This window comes from Euprymna scolopes, chromosome 19 (assembly GCF_053919585.1).
Source record: "Euprymna scolopes isolate OS-2025 chromosome 19, ASM5391958v1, whole genome shotgun sequence".
Classification (NCBI taxonomy): domain Eukaryota; kingdom Metazoa; phylum Mollusca; class Cephalopoda; order Sepiida; family Sepiolidae; genus Euprymna; species Euprymna scolopes.
Genome location: NC_136500.1, coordinates 152,324,071 through 152,339,302, shown reverse-complemented (window position 1 = coordinate 152,339,302; position 15,232 = coordinate 152,324,071). Strand labels below are relative to the sequence as shown.

The 15,232-nt window shown below is 32.4% G+C and overlaps 1 long non-coding RNA gene across 1 annotated transcript; it reads left to right on the top strand.

The window, feature by feature from the left end:
• The first annotated feature begins 284 nt into the window (after nucleotides 1-284).
• LOC145240066 (uncharacterized) lies at nucleotides 285-13,315 on the top strand. The gene is made up of 2 exons (XR_013862480.1): nucleotides 285-574; nucleotides 11,972-13,315. It is a non-coding gene; the product is annotated as an uncharacterized LOC145240066 (long non-coding RNA).
• The last annotated feature ends 1,917 nt before the right edge of the window (nucleotides 13,316-15,232 follow it).

Genomic DNA, 15,232 nt, shown 5'->3' with positions numbered 1-15,232 from the left:
ATATTCATATATAAACATAATTTTTATATCTTCATAAATAAATATTATTCTCATATCTTCATCAATAAACCTAATTTTTATATCTTCATAATTAAATCGTATTTTATATCTTTATAAATAAACTTGATTTTTATATCTTCATAAATCTTACTTTTGAATAATTATACTCTTATAATATAAATTTACTAAAGAAATCCAAACACGCTTCAAACATTGACAAAAATAATCTGAACTTGATAGGAAAACGATTCGGCAAAAGATTTGTTTTACAGAAGGAACGAAATAATGATTACACCGTTTTACGATGACTTCCATTCATTTTTCTTTAGCAGTTGATTCTCTTTTTAAATAATTTCACGTTTAAACGTGTTTTTCATGTTTTAATTTTGTATTCTTTTATATTTTCATATATTCTATTTCTTAATTAATTGGACAAACAAAACAAGAGTTGTATCAGTTAGCTATAGAAATCCTAACAAACAAAACAAATTTTCAGTTTTGAACACAAAAGAAAAAAAAAAAAAAAAGAACGAATTCATCCCGATTTTTTTGTATTGAATTCCTGGAATGAAAGGTAATTTTTTTTCTTTTACTTTTTAACAATTTAAAAATTCAATAACTTTTAAAATAATTTTAAACATTAAAAACATTTATTTTTATCTAATAGAAGATATTGATTCTGCAATGTTTTCTAACAAACGTGAATAAATATAATATGAATCTCCGATTAAAAAGTCAATAAAGTCGACAAATCGATTTTTTCAAAATATGTCGTTATAAGCATGTAAAAGAAATGTAAAATATTCAAAAATGACGAAAACTCATCGAGTTGAACAACTGCTATTGTAGTTTTAGTAAAAAAAAAAAAAAAGAAGAATTCTCACTATAAACTACAAATGTTGTTGGGTTTGTATTACTGTACACATAGATTCGAAAAAGTTGTCAAAAAAACAAATATATAACAAATGAATGTTATCAAAAGCAAGATAAGTTACTTTTCTACCAAACTGGATATATTTTTTGTAGAAACCGCCAAAACTGGGGGGGGGGAGGATGGCAAGTACTTTTTGACAGACCGTCTTTTTAAAAATCTACCAAAAATCACGTAATTATCCGATCAATACGAAATTTTCAGCGATTATTAAGAGAAGAATGAACTTTATAACTGTACTTATTTTTCATAAACGATATATATATATATATATATATATATATATATATATATATATATATATATATATATATATATATATATATATTTGCTTACAATCCCCCCCTTGTTTTGAAGGGGTACAAATATGCTTAAAATAATCATCTGAAACTGAACACAACATATTGTGTTGTTGTAAGAGACAGAATTATAGATTTAAAAAAAAATTGTTTGCATACCTTATTTTGACGTCTGAATATCAGAACTTCGATTGTGTTTAATTATCCCGCTTTTGAGTTTTGAAAGGTGAAATTCGGTGAACATGTGAAGTAAAATAATTAATTTAAGCAAAAAAAAAAAAAAAAAATTAATATTTATACGAAAAAAGCCATTTTAAAATCTTGGATAAATAAATTAACAATTTTTTTTTTTAGCGAGCCCAATAATGCATGACCATTACTAAACAGGGTATGCTTTGAAGAATCGATACAAAAAAAAAATTGATAAATATTGTGCCCTTTGTGTTAAAAATAGCATCATTTTTTCGATCCCGTTTGAAAACGTTTGCCACCTTTCGACTACGGTGGATCAAACGCGCTGAAATAATTTATTTTTGTTCTGCTTTAAATTGCCCCCCCCCCCATTTTGGGGAGCCTGACCCACACACACATACACATTAAAAACCAAACTCATACAAATGGTCACCCATCTGGTACTGGCCAGCCTCAGCGTTAATAATACATTGAAATTTTCGTCACTGAAAAATAAGTTTTTTTTTTTGCCTGTTTGGTCTTCCATAGTTTGCTTCTTATCAACTACAAACGTAAACATTGTCGATCTAGACTCTAGATCGACGCGAAGTAACTGGTTGCCTATATGAATAAGTGGAATTATTTGAAATCCAGGTACTTATATTATAATATTTTTGCATATTCTCATAGAAAATTATCCTAAATCTTAGTTAGACAACAAATGAATAAATTAATTATTTCAAAAACCTTTTTTTTTTTTAAATATTTATGTACGTTTTTTGTGCGAGACAAAATATGTCAATTGTTAACTTTTTGGGAAAATTTAACTTTTAAAATTTAATTAAAAATAGTAGAAAAAGTTTTACATTATTTTGTTTTCTATATGATAAAATTCAGGGTTTTATCTTTCTGGAAAAAGAAAAGTTACTCAGAAATAATGGATTTTAGTAAATGTAATTTCGTTTTAAAAAACAACAACTTGATTTTTTGGCGGTGCTTAATTTTTTGTGTTTTTATTCACTGTTATTTTAACTATTAAAAACCCACCGAATATATGTCAACTTACGTCACGGTAACATATATTGAGTGAATTTTTAACAGTATTTTGTCTAGTTTATTATTTATAACACCTTTTCCCGAACTTACCGTGTTAAAGAGAGAGTCGGACGCCATTTTAAATTGTCCAATACATCGGTAAACACTGTATGCTTTTCCAGCTGAATAAACATGTTAAATTGAATAAAAACACGAAAATTATATCCAGTTTGGTAGAAAAGTAACTTATCTTGCCTTTCATAACAATTATTTGTTATATATTTGTTTTTTGACAACTTTTTCGAATCTATGTGTACAGTAATACAAACCCATGTTGTTTTCATCTAAACTTTTCGTTCTGCATGTGTCAAATCGTCATTGTCTACTCTATTACATTAAAGAAAAATGCAATTTTACCCAATCTTTCGAAAATGTTACTTTTACCTATAAATAACGTTCTCCTCAATGATTTTTTTTTTAATTTCAGTTAAGTACATAATAATGTTTTTGCTTAAACGACATATTGTTAAAAATTTATCTATCGACTCTATCTTAAACAAGCATAAAGTCTCCTAAAATTATATTATTTAATCTGACATTTAGATTTTTGGCAATCTGTCCATATTACCTATTCTGTCGCTGGAGAATTCCATTTGATTTTTTTTTTATTGTTTTCTCCAATATTTTAAATTTTAGAATGGGGATCATTTTCTTTTATAAAGTTTACATAAAATGAACGTATATTTATTGGCCATCACAAACTAGAATAAACTTGATATAGAAAAAATGGTTGTAAAACTTTCTAATCTAACCTAGCGGAGTTTACTCATTAAAAAATTTAAAAAATGTTAAAAATTGACTTTATTTTGGTTACTACATTTCAACAGCTTAAAAAATACCTGCAAACCGAATAAAATAAAAATAAAGTTTTTAGGGTGGGGGGAATCACTTTCCTATATAAATTTAATGTAAAATGAACACCCACTTCATGACCAGTTAGCAGTCAATAATATCTATAAATTTTTGTTGGAGAGGGAAAGAGGGTGATTATATCAGGTTTTGCTCTCTTACGTTTTTTTTGTGTTGTTAACTATTCTGTACTTCCACTTAACAATTTTATAAATCAAAGATACCATAAAAAATCTTTTGGCATAAAAAAAAACTTTGCATAAAGTATCACTGTGACATTTATTTGGTGGTTTTCTTCCAGTGTTTAATTATCGATTTTTGAATGATTATCGGGACTTTCTAGATGACTGTTTTATATCAGCCAATTGTTCTAATTCTAAACTAAGACTCAGTACAGATGTTTACGTCCCAGAAGAAGCTTAGCCTGTGACTCTGGCTCAATACATTCGTCACTGTCATCTCTACTTTGACAGTTGATGATGCTGATATGTGGGTGGATGCGTGCCTTATAATGATATTTCTGATCATTGCTTTTTCAGAATTTATCCAATCCTGTTTTAAACTCAAGAACTGTTTCTCTTTTTATAACTGATTTAGGTAGCGCATTCCACGTTTCGATCACTCGGTACGGGAAAGAGTATTTCCTCTTGTTGAGTCTTGATTAATGCTTGAATAACTTCTTGGAATGTCCTTTTGTCACACTGTGTTCCCTCTCCACAAACATGTTCCCAGTAAAATCTTTATCGTATATTAAGAAATATCCCTCTTTTATATATACAATCAATCCTTTATCATTTTGACTTGGTGTATTTTTCCCGATTATCTCACATCCCTCAATATTGTATTCTTTTAATGTCCTTTCATATCTCATATGTTTCGGGTTATTTTTTTAATTCCATTTTCACCCCAAACCAGGCACAGTGCCACTTCAATGTAGGGGGCTACAATTGGAGACATATGTTGCAGGGATACAATGGAGGGAGTTGAGCAGTGAAATGTCCATTCAAATTACACTTGATTTTCTGCATGTCAGTACAGTTGGGAAAGCAGGAACTCGGAAGGGAGTTCCAAAGTCTAACAGTTCTGGGAAAGAAACTATTAGAGTAGAAGGCTTTTTTATATCTAGGGATCTCTACTATGTAGGGGTGGGATGTTGCTGCTTGTCAGGTTTTTTGAGGTATTTATGTCGAGGGAGTACAAGGGCTTGTAATTCATCATAGCATTCATTATTAAAATACTTGTAGAACAGGCAGAGGGATGCAACATTACATCGATGGCACAGAGGTTGAAACTTTGATGACAGTTTAGGACCTATCAAGTTGGCGACTCTCTTTTGAACCTTGTCCATGAGTAAGAGACTAATAGATACACCAGCCCAAAAGTGACAACAGTACTCCATACATGGGCGAATGGGGGCCTTGTAGAGATACAGGATACCTTCAGGCTTAAGTAGCGTTGTAGCATGGTAGAGAGAGTCCACCTTCACAGTAGTCTTGGCAATTCTCTCAATGTATCTATTACAACTCATGTTCGCTGTGAATGTTAGGCCAAGGAGTTTGAAAGAAGTACTTTCAGGTAATGTATCTTTAGCCATAGCTATTGGTGGTTGAAAAGGTTTCTTGTAATTATATAACGAAACAAGTTTTGTCTTGGCATAATTGAATGTAACCATCCATTTTTTTCCCCATTCTACTACAGATTGGAGGTCTTCTCTAGTGTTGTGTCATTTCTCTAGATATGTGTTCATTTGTGTTCCCCCTCGAGCCTGTTATAGAGCATGGTGTCATCAGCAAACTTCCTGTAGTGCAATGTGATAAATTATCTTTCATAAATGTTGATTCTGTCTTTCAATTCATCTAATTTATCCTTAATCTTCTTTCCTTTATTTACTAGAAACCTTCTCAACCACTAATAACTATGGCTAAAAATACATTACCTGAAAGAGCATTTCCAAGGCTGCTGCAAAGGTGGGCTCTCTCTACCATGCTAGAAAGTTATGTACTATATAATAAAAAGCTTAACATGCAGCTGGAGGAAAAAATATTGATAATCGAAGACTAAGTTCCTTTCCTTTAATAATTACAAGAAACCTTCTCAACCACTAATAGCCATAGCTAATGATACATTATCTGAATGTATGTTGTTCAAACTCCTTGGCTTAACGTTCACATGGAACATGAGTTAGAACAGATATATTGAGAGCATTTCTAGTCATACCTGTGAAGCCTCATAAATCACAAACAAAAAATGACAGCTCAAAACTGTTAGGGACCTTGTCTAATCTAATGCACACTCCATAATGTATTTTTATTATGTGAAAAGGAAAATAGTCTTCATACAATAGTTTTGGTAAAACACCTAAACAAATATTGATGGGACATAAAAAACGTGTTGTCGAAACTGTTCCTGTCAGATTAGTGTTATCGTTGATCTACTTGTATTTCTCAATTCACTGCTCAGTTATTTCGTTATAATGCATCATCATCTTCCAGCAATTCGTTTCTCAAAACAATAGGAAATTAATACTATTTTTCTTGCCTATAACTTTGGTCTTTTCAGATTAAAAGTAAATACTCATATGCTGTCTTTGTGTTCTATATTTAGTTCTTATTAATAATTCTTATATCAAGTAGTTTTGTACATAGTTTATAGTGATTTCTATATAAACAATTGACGATTTAATTATTCAGTGTTATTGAAGCAGATTTTAAAAACCAATGATATATCTTGATTAAAGAGAATACATTGTTACAATCAACTAAGAAATATATGGCAAATAATTCTATTCTTTAAATAATAGAAATTATTTTCTTAAATCACATATTTATCATTTAATATGCTTATCTTCCATGTAAGTTTAAAATAATAGTCCGAATAAATATGAATGTGTTGATATTATTGTCATAAAATGTTTGGTTACATTTTCGAATGGGAGTTCAGTACATTGTGGGATACACTGATTGGTGAATGTATTTTACATAAAATGCAAAAAAAAAACAAATTGAAAACGAAATACTGGAAGAAGGAAGAATTTAAAACATAAAATCCAAAGAAGTACGTTTAGATGGCATCTGTTAAAAATACAAATTTAACACATCTAGTTTTACAAATCTAGTTTCAAATAATTTAATATTAAGCTACATTGGATGTAGACGGATATTTCTTTTCAAAAGGAAATACCAGAAGAAGGAAGAATTTTATACATAAAACCCAAAGAAATATGCTTAGATATTATCTGGTAAAAGTACAAATTTAAAATGCAAAGTTTAACACATCTATTTTCAAATAATTTAATATTAAGCTACATTGGATGTAGACGGATATTTCTTTTCAAAATGAAATACTGAAAGAAGGAAGAATTTTATGCATAAAACCCAAAGAAATACGCTTAGATATTATCTGTTAAAAATACAAATTTAAAATGCCAAGTTTAACACATCTACTTTCAAATAATTTAATATTGGAAAATTTAAAATGGTGTCCGACTGTCTCTTTGACATGGTAAGTTTGGGAAAAGGAGTTATAAATAAAAACTAGAAAAAATACTGTTAGAAATTCGCTCAATATATGTTACCGTAACGTAGGCTGACATATATTCGATGGGTTTTTACAGTATTTTGCATAGTTTTTATTTTTAACTCCTTTTCCCAAATGTACCGTGCCAAAGAGAGAGTTGGGCGCCATTTTAAATTTTCCCATACATCGGTAAACACTATGTTTTTCGAGCTGAATAAACATGTTACATTAAATAAAAACACTAAAACATATCCAGTTAGGTAGAAAAGTAACTTATCTTGCCTTTGATAATATTTATTTGTTATATATTTGTTTTTGACAACTTTTTCTAATCTACGTGTACAGTAATACAAACCCTATATATATATATATATATATATATATATATATATATATATATATATATATGGAGAGAGAGAGTTTATTACGGTTATAAGCACTATTAAATAATCATGTGAGGGTGCAGCTTAGATAAGTAGGTCCTGCAGACAGACCTCATTCTGACATTTGGAAAATTTAGGTTAACAACTGGTGAAGCTACCGAAAAGTAACCTTTTTGAATGAAGATGGATATAAACAATAATTTTTTAAAATTAATTTCTTAATTTTATTTAAAAAAGAAAATAATTTCTAATTTTAAATAAAAATTGATTGTAAAGAAAATTTTTTGTAAATAATTATTGGAAAATATTGCAAAGTGTTTGCGTAGTGGTTCTTTGGGATAATAGGTGCGCCTCAACCATCCTTCCAAGAAAAGACAACAAATGAAAATAGCTTTAGTGTTTTTACTATTTGTAAGTGCTTTTTTTAAGTTTGAAACACAAGCAGTGGCTAGTTGTTAATTTAGAACAACAAGGGCGAGTCGGGAAATTCTTCAGGGTTTAAATGTATTGTAATATTTTATTGGGGTCGAAAAACGTTTTTAGCTGCCATATTTCTTCCTATTTACTTGCCTTCCCATGAAGGAAGAGTTAGACACAAGGTCAGTTTTTAATGTAGAAAAGCATTTATTACTAAAAAGCGAAATGATGAAATATAAAAGCAAGTTAAGCTAAAAGTAAAAAAAAAATTCAAAGAATTAAAGAAAGACAAAATTCAAAAAAATTTCAAACATTTATTACAATGAACATAACGAAGAAGTGAAACATAACAAAGAAGTGAAAATAAATAAAGTTTAGAATACAAGAATGCAAACCGCGTACAACTCCCGTTGAAATAGATATAAATAAAAATATAGAGACCAAAACAAAATTAATAGACAATCGATTATACGGAGAAATGATTGGAACCCTCATCTATTTGATGACCGCAACTAGGCCTGATATGTTACACTGTAACAAAGCTATCTCAAAACTTATCGAAACCAACAATTAAGGACCTTAATCATGCAAAACAAATCTTTCGTTATCTTTTTTTTTTTTTTACACAGTGATCACCACTTATCAAGTACATTACGTTAGTATGGAGATTTAATGAAGTGTTTACTTAAGGGGGCGGTTCATTAGGAATTTGTTAACATTAGACTTGAAGATATCCAAGTTGTAGTCCGGTGGGAAGCAGGCAGACGGAACAGAGTGCCACAGGCATGATTCTAAGAAAGAAGCTTTGCTCATGGAATCCACGTTTTGATTTAGGCACAGATAAAGAGTGGGGGAAATTTTTCACAGTGGATTCAGCTAGACGGATGTTTTTCATGAAAGATTGGCGAGGGGGGACCAGAGATTGGAGTTCAGACGAGCACCTGCCATGAAAATAACTATAAAAGGAACCAAGGAACAATCTTTAGTATTTAAAAATTCTACATATCCTCTAAATTTAGAAGGATTTTCAGATTCAGATTGGGGTAACTCTGAGTATAGGAAAAGTATAATGGGGTATATACTGGACCTATGATCTCTTGGAAAACTAAAAAGCAACAAATTGTTGCCCTTTCTACTTGTGAAGCAGAATTTGTGGCTCTCACCCATTCTGCACAGGAGGTAACTTTTTTGAACACCCATCTAAAATCTATTTTAAAACCAAATCTAAGTAACAAACCTATGGTAATTCATTGTGACAACCAGAGCAGTATCTTATTAGCAAATAATTCTATGATTCATCAAAGGTCGAAGCATATTGATATCAGATATCATTTTATAAGGGATGAAATAAGAAAAAATCTATTACTCTTACTTATGTGACGTCTGAGAATAATATAGCCGACATTTTCACTTAACCTATGAAAAGGATAAAATTTAAACATTTTATAGTCGAACTTTTTGGAATTTAATTATGAATAAATCTCTTTTCAGAAACATGAAAAGAGAAGCATGAACAGTCCAAATCCCCCCCTCCCCAAAAGATAGGTTGTAAATTATCCTGGGTACAGTGTTAAACTGCGACCATTTTTATCTTACTAACCAAATTAACCAACTAATACCTAACAGGATCTTTCCTGTTTTTGTTAAACCCAAAATATCAAATGGCTTCTTTTGCACACATTATACCAATATATTAATCATTCTTTTATTGACCAATGAGAATAAAGACAAATTCACCCCCCCCCCCAAAAAAAATTGTTTTATTTGTTGGTTTACTTTTATTTTATTTATTTATTCCTTATCTCAAGTCAAACCAAATTGAATCCGAAAGGATTTTTCCATTATATCAAAAAGGGGCTGTGTTGAATGTTTTTGACTCAATCAGTTCGCCGCCATCTTTGTTACTGGCAATTACACTCAACCTTGTACTGCACTGCTTCTTCACTGCCATCTTTGTTCAACATAAAGTCTCAACACTTAACAAAAATATTATACATGGAGATAAGGACAAAATCTTAAAACAATTTTGTTAGTGATTTCTGTCCCTTTCAGACGATAGTTGTGTAATGAAAAATTCCGAGACTGAGAGAGCTTGAAAGAAACTTTATTTTATTGAGAACTAAGCAGGAAACGAGTTGCTGTAAAAGAACAAAGAAAAAGGAAAGTAAACTCAAGAGAAGTTACTTACTTCAGGAGAGTACAAACGGAAGTTAAAGAGTTCCTTTTCTTTCAGTACATTCTTCGCCGCTCATTGAAATTCAATGTCGTATGATTTCTGGGAATGCAAAGCTACATTAAATCTCAGGAGGACGATCTCTGTTTAAGCTGGAAAAAAAGAAAAGAAACAGAAGTTTAATGCGGATAGTTTTCAGCTACATATGGAGGGGTTCGACGAACTCTGATAGAGCCTTGAATATTCAGCACCTTGTCATCCTCGGATCATCTCCTCTATCAATCATCAGTGTGGGGCCGAATTCTCTAAGATGGAGTTTTTGAGCACGCTTGGCTGGGGATCTGAATGGTTGGGTTGCAAAGGTACATTCTGTAGCTGTTGATTCTTCAGCACCAGATCTAGTTCTGCCTCCAAACTGCTCGTCCTATCACCCAATAGAGATAACTGGCATAGGGATACTGTCATCTAATTTATTATTGATTTCTGTCACTTTCAGACAGTAGTTTATTCTAAGCTATGTTTGTAAAATTCTGACCACAAAATATCCTTGATTTTAAGAAAAAAATATTTCCAGTAATAATAATGTAAGCAGATCAATAAACAGTGAAAGACTGACTGATTTAAGTTACACTACTGAACTGCCAGTGAGAGGTGGGCTCTCTCTCTCCCATGCTAGAAAGGTACTTATGTCTGAAAGTATCCTGTACTTCTATAAGGCCACCATTCGCCCATGTATAAAGTACTGTTGTCACATTTGGGCTGGTCTCTCACTCCTGGACAGGGTTCTCTGCTACTAGTCTCTCACTGCTGGACAGGGTTCAAAAGAGAGACGCTTACCTGATAGGTCCTGAACTGTCATCTAAGTTTCAGCCCCCATCCCGTCGATGAGATGTTGCATCTCTCTGTCTGTTCTACAAGTATTTTTATGGTTAATGCTCTGATGAACTACAAGCACTTTAACCCCTCAACATAAATATTCCCAGCAAACCCAACAAGTTGCTAAATCCCACCTCTACACATTAGAGATCCCTAGGTTTAAGAAGGCCTTCTACTCTAATAGTTCCTTCCTCAGAAGTGCTAGATTTTGGAACTCCCTTCTGGGGTTCTGCTTTCCCAACTGTACTGACATGCAGAAGTTAACGTGTAATGTGAACATCTTGCTGCTCATCTTCCTTTATAATACCCCTGCAACTTATGTCCCTACTAGTAGCCCCTTCTTCAAAGTGGCACTGTGCCTTGTTTGGGGTGAAAATTGAATAAAAAAATGACTTAAAACATAAAAAGCAAAATGATAAGGAATCAAAGTCTACAAGCCTTCTATGGTACAGTTTTCTCTTAGTGCTATACTATGATACAAAAATAACGCAGTTCAATAAGTACACAAGTGTGGCACAATGGGGTACCTCCGATTTTGGAGGAGCTGGGGGCTTTTATGCTAATAAACCTTATGCCTAACTTGTGACTGTGCTCGTGGAGAGGCAGGAAAGAAATTCATTATTGAAAAAACATCACAGCTTCAGTAAATGTATTATTTGAGAGTGACAGTTGTTTATAATCCAACAACGAAGCCACAATGATCTGAGACCCTTGGATTCGAAAAGTCAAACCCAAAAGAACTTGAGGCATACAAAAACTAAATAATGTTAAAACTTTATGAATATCTCTCTTTCTCTCTTTTTGTATCTTTCACTCACTTTCTCTCTCTTTCCTTCTCTTGCAATGAAGAAGGGAATTGAATTGTAATTCTATTGTTTTAAATAGTTGAGGTTTGCATCTTCTATGCAATGGACGCACATAGCAGTTGTCTGCACATGTCAGGTCTCAACAGGTCTAAATTTAAATATGCTTCTCCAGCGTTAAATGTAAAATAAATTATTTATTTTTATAAAAAAAATATAAATATTATATTTAAAAAATATGATCAAAAGAATTAATGTTTCAAAAAAATAACAGCAAAACGACAAGGAATCAAAATTTACAGATTTTGAACATGCTTATGCATGTTAAGTTACAAGCCTTCTATGGTGCAGACTAAACTATTGAAATGTAAATATGTGTTGCGTTATACTATTGAAATATATATAATGTGTGTTCTATACTATTGAAATGTAAATAATGTGCCATTTTGTATTTACAGATTTGGTTGCTGTTTGAATCATTAGAAGATTTTGAATGAATTTTAATTTTCTGTGACTAACTTTCAAAACATGAATTTCAAAACAAATTTCAAAACATGAATTTCAACTAAATGGAAATGTTTTATTTCTAAGACGAACATCTTCTGTATGTTGCTCCTTACATCAAATTTTTTGTCAATTTGTTGTGAAAGCAGTTGAAAAACTTTGCAACTCTGAATTTTCTGATACAAAACAAAGTTTTAATCTTAAATGAAACGAAATCGTCATGACAAATATTTAATCGAGTACATCCAAACAGGAAGTAGAAATGGAGAAACACGTTGAAGACGAGCTACGTGTATGCTGATTCTTTTACTTTTCAAGTTTGTCACAAGAAAAAATCTGTTTGGAAAAATCATTTCTTTTTCTGACCTTCATATTGAAATTGCCAAAAGTAAAAGATGAAAAAGAAAGTATTTTTTCTAATATTTTCTTTTCGATGTGAATTTTAAACGATATCCTCATAACAAATATTTCATTCAAACAGGAAGGAGAAATGGAGAAACATGCTGAAGACTTGTGTGACCATTCCTTTACTGATAAACCAACTTTGCCGCAACAAAAATACATGGCTGACAACGCAAATAAATCATGTGAAATTTGCAACTTCTCACGTTCAAATACGGAAAACCTTGCAAAACATGTACAAACACACGTAGGAGAAAAAACATGTTCATGTGTTGAATGTGAATCTGATTTTAGTCAAAAATCAAATTTCTTTGTCAAACACATGCAAAAACATACGGAAGGGGAGCCGCACATGTGTGACAAATGCGGCTTTTCATTTTCAAAGAAGACACATTTGATTGAACATCGACGAACGCACATTGGAGACAAACAATTTTCTTGCGGTGTGTGTTCCTCATTGTTTCCAAACAAATCAAAATTAGTTTCACACATGCGAATACACGTTGAAAAGTCGTGTTGTAAAATTTGCGGATTTGTTTCTTCCCGGAAATCCGATTTATTTTCGCATATGAAAATCCATGCGGAAGAAAAGCCACCATTTTCTTGTGAAATCTGTGGCTATTCTTGTTCTCAGCGATCAAATTTGGTTGTGCATATTCGAACACACACTGGTGAGAAACCTTGTCTTTGTGAAGTGTGTGGTTCATCTTTCACAAAGAAATCAACGTTAGTCGTGCATATGCGAACACACACAGGTGAAAAACCATTTTTGTGTAAAAAATGTAGGAAATCTTTTACACAAAAATCAAATTTAGTTGCGCACATGAAAAAGCATGCAGCAAAAATATAATGTATTGTTGCCACCAGTCATTCCCTCTTCAAATCCAAAAAGAAAATCTTAAAGGTTCCACATTGTCAAAGACTTGTCCCATCACCGTAATGTCGCATTCTTGTACCTGTGTCATAAGCAATTTAATAGAATATGATCTGCTGAACTTGTAAAACTTATGCTCCTTCGACATAAATATCCTACCTATTTACTGTAGAGGTCTTTCTATACTAATAGTTTTTTCTTTCAAGTTATAGCAGTAGAGGTCCTTCTACACTAATAGTTTTTCGTTCAAGTTATAGATTTGCAAATTTTCTCTCTGTTTTCTACTTCCCTGACTAATAAACTGCAGTTTAATGCAAATCAACATCTCGCTGTTCAACTCCCAATATCCTCTATTAAAATATGCTCCAAAATCAGCTTCAATTTGTTTGTTGTTGGTTGGTTGTTTTTGTTATATGGCATATCCACCCTTTTCGGGTTATTTAATGCCGAATCCAAAGATTTAAGAAAAATTTTTTAATAGAATATATTTGTTGTTTTCAAGTCGGTTTCTATTTAACCCATAGTTGGCACCCTAACAGGTACTACTACTCCGGGTCAGAGTGGACCTGGGAGCAATGGTAATTAAAGGGTGGCTCTATACTCCCCAAAGCCTGCAAGTTGGGGCCTCACCACTGGATATAGTTTAAGGTCATATCCAGGACCAATATGGTTTGGGATGCAATACAGTTCTTATCTTGAGTGTTATTTTCACAGTTCCCCCAACTTTCTACAGGTGTAGAACTTGTTGAACTTGAAAATCTTAAAACTTCTACCTGGTAATGGCTGATGGAATGAGAGCATGCTAACCCCGTTTAATTTCTGTGCAGATTCTATAGATAAGATATACCTGAAAAAAAATTTAAGAAGAGAAGAACAGTCTGTATGTTTCGGTTTCATTTAATGGAATATGTTCTGCTGAACTTATAAGACTTCGATGTAAATATCCTAAACTAACCCAACATGCAGTAAAATCCCATTTACTATAGAGATCCCTAGATATCAAAGTGCTTTTTTACAAATTATAGATTTTTAAATTCTCTCCCTGTTTTCTGCTTCCCTGACTACTAATCTGCAAACGTTTCAATGTAAGGTGAATCAACATCTCGCTGCTCAAATCCCCACAATCCACTGTTAGACATGATCCCAAATAAGTTACTTATATCGAAGTTTGTTTCATTTCTTTTATTACATCAATGCAGGTTTTAATAAATTCTTATAAATATTTTTGGCATAGGACGCTACAGCATATTTAGCAGTAGCAGCCATATGACACGTAGGCACATGATGTTGCCAGTGTGTGAGCTAACGTCACATCGGAGGAAGAGAAAGAACAGAAAAGCAAAGAGAAGAAAACACCATGCACGGAGGACCGGCAATGCATGCTGGCATGAGATGGACGTGTTGCCGGTTCCCAGTTCTGGCCTGAGAGCCATTTAAGGACATGTCGACATGGCAGAGTTTTGTGTATTAATAGATTTTGAAAACAAAATGCAATGCATTAAGTTAACCACGACGGGATAGGAATGTTGACTCCTCCAACTACATCCACGGCAATTACTGCCATCAATAGTTGTTGTCATCTCACCATGCTTTGGCCACCTAATCCTCTGACCATAAGCAGTACAGACCCAACAAAAGAAAACTAAAAATATAAAAATCTGGATTTATAAGACAAAAAATTCAACCTTCATTGCCCTTCGAGGCCCGTAGTGCAGTAGATAAAGATGCTGAATACGATTCCAGGTAAGCATTGTCTGGAAGTAGCATTTCAGTCCCACCCAAAGCCGGTCAGAGGATTAGTTGACCAAACCGTGGTGAGACGACAATAACAATTGAAGGCAGTAATTGCTGTGGGTATAGTTGAAGGATTAGACATTCCTATCCCATCATGGTTAACCTGATGAAGGCGAGCAGAATAATTGGCAGCAACATCATGAAA